The sequence below is a fragment of the Drosophila virilis genome, unplaced genomic scaffold (genome assembly GCF_030788295.1).
Source record: "Drosophila virilis strain 15010-1051.87 unplaced genomic scaffold, Dvir_AGI_RSII-ME tig00000644, whole genome shotgun sequence".
Classification (NCBI taxonomy): domain Eukaryota; kingdom Metazoa; phylum Arthropoda; class Insecta; order Diptera; family Drosophilidae; genus Drosophila; species Drosophila virilis.
In genome coordinates, this window is record NW_027212814.1 from 26,559 (window position 1) to 29,349 (window position 2,791).

The following is a 2,791-nucleotide window of genomic DNA, read 5'->3' on the forward strand; positions in this document are numbered from 1 at the left end:
TAAGAAGAAAACACATTCCCGCAAAAATAAAGCAATTGGTGATGTGTGTGAGCGAGAAGGCGAGAGTTGCTAATGCGAAAGACAGAGAGCAGTATACGATTGAAAGAAGCAGATGAAATCAGAAGCGCGGGCACAAAGGCTTCACGATTGAAAGTACAGTTACAGTCAGTACAGGCTGCCAATAATGAATGCTTACAGCGACTACAATAATTTTTGAAACGAAAATACAGTATGTCAATAAAGTGTTTTTACTAACAAAAAAAAACTAATTTTTTGGGTTTAGTTGAAAATAAATGTACCTAAAAGTGAGAATTTTTTTTCAATTATAATTTATTTCGATTCTATATTTCTCCTAGAACTTAATGGCAAAAAGAATTGTTAAATAACATTACCCAAACATTTTATAAAATTAAAAAACTAAAAACATTCACATTTTATGCTGTCAATAAAGTGTTTTTACAGCTACGGTAAATTGTTTTGCCGTTCTCTTTTGGGTGATCCCGTTAGATTTGGGCCCATGCGTTTTGGCTTCTCTTGTGTCTTCGACTTTTCTTGTCATTTTCTATTGCAATTTATAACGTTTTGCTTTAATTTTATGAAAAATAAAATGCCAGGAAAAAGAACAACTTTTGAAGTCGCTCAGCTGGTGTATTATAACCATCAGATGGGACGTCAAGTCTCGGAACTGGCTGATATGTTTAATTTATCAAAAGCAACGATATACAACATATTAAACAGAGCCAATAAGGAAGATAGGCTAGAGGCAAAGCCAGTATGTGGTCGACCCTGCAAAATTTCTGACAGAGATAAGCGAAAAATTCTGAGAAAAATTGAGAAAAATCCACAAATTTCGCTTAGGGATATTGCTCAGGAGTTCAAGGAAGAAAGTGGTGTTGATGTGTCACATGAAACTGTCCGAAAATTACTGAATTCCAATGACTACACATCACGAGTTGCCAGGAAAAAACCTCTACTATCGGCGGCGAATATTTTGAAGCGGCTATCGTTCGCTCAAGTCCATGTAAATAGTTCGAACGATTTTTGGAGTAACGTCATATTCTGTGACGAAAGCAAGATGATGCTATTCTACAACGATGGGCCATCCAGAGTCTGGAGAAAGCCACTAACAGCGTTGGAAAACCGCAATATTATTCCAACCGTTAAATTCGGAAAACTATCAGTGATGGTGTGGGGGTGTATTTCGAGCAAGGGTGTAGGAGATTTGACCTTCATTGAGAATACCATGGATGCTAGACAATATCTGAGCATTTTACAGACACATCTCGTCAGTAGTGCACAGAAATTTGGATTCTATGAGGACAATAAGCCAATTTTTAAATTTTACCAGGACAATGACCCGAAGCATAAAGCTCATATGGTAAGAGTTTGGCTGTTGTACAACTGTGGAAAGGTGTTAGACACTCCACCACAAAGTCCAGATATGAATCCAATAGATGTTTGTGTGGTCATATTTGAAAAAAAAAGTCGCAAAGCGGAGTCCAAAATCAAAAACTGATTTAAAAGCTGCTGTACTGGAAGAATGGCAGAAGATTCCAGAAACATACATACAAAACCTTATTGTTTCAATGAAACGGCGATTGCAGGCTGTATGTGACGCTAATGGCAGCCACACAAAGTATTAAAAAAAAATATTCCTGTTTTTTTAACATTGTTATTTAGTAATAAAGTTTCGTGTAAAAACACTTTATTGACAGCATAAAATTTGAATGTTTTTAGTTTTTTAATTTTATAAAATGTTTGGGTAATGTTATTTAACAATTCTTTTTGCCATTAAGTTCTAGGAAAAATATAGAATCGAAATAAATTAGAATTGAAAAAAAATTCTCACTTTTAGGTACATTTATTTTCAACTAAACCCAAAAAATTAGTTTTTTTTCGTTAGTCAAAACACTTTATTGACATACTGTAAATAACTTTAAGAAGAGCAACAAAAAGAGTTTGTAAGCTGTTTTCTTTAGCTATTAATTAACTTTATTTACCAAATAATATTATACAAGCTAAGTATAAATAAAATACAACAGATGGGCACGTTTTTGGCTCTCAGCCATCTTACCACATGCTGTTCTAGTACTTATGCTGCATGCGAAATGCAAAAAAGGTAAAGCTGGTTTTTGAATGACTACATATGCATTTTAGGCATATGTTTGTAGCAATATTAAGTTTAGATAGTGCTCCGAATTGCTTAAGCATTGTCGAACATCGGCCTATTTTATATACATATGCATTTCATGCAACAAAAATCATATGCAGAATATTGCAATGTAAAATTTGTCATTAGGCGGGTCAAACATGAAAGCCGGGTGAAAAACTAGGCAATTTAACTGTTAGTGATGGCTAATGGCTGCCTCGGATTAACGTATAAGTGTAAAGAACATTAGCTCAGAGCTTCTACGATCAAGTCAGAAGCAAGTGCACTCCGAGGCAGTTAGCAAAACCGTAGTATATGCCGGGTACAAGTCACGCACACAACTTTTATATTATTAAACATATTTTACAAATTAATTAGTTTCGTACCAAAGAATCAGTTGAAGCTGCAAGGTAACACAGATAAGGGCTTGCGTATTAATATGCATTTACGCGCTCTAAAGAATGTTAGCAATTCAAAAGTGAGAGAGAGCGAGATGGCATTACAGCAAACATACCAATTGGAGTAAAGAGTCATGACAACTGCTGGATCAACATGTACGATTGAAAGAAGAAGAGTCAGCAGTATAAATAGAGCAACGCTTTGCAATTGAACTTCAGTTAACGCTGCAAGGCGTCTGGCAAG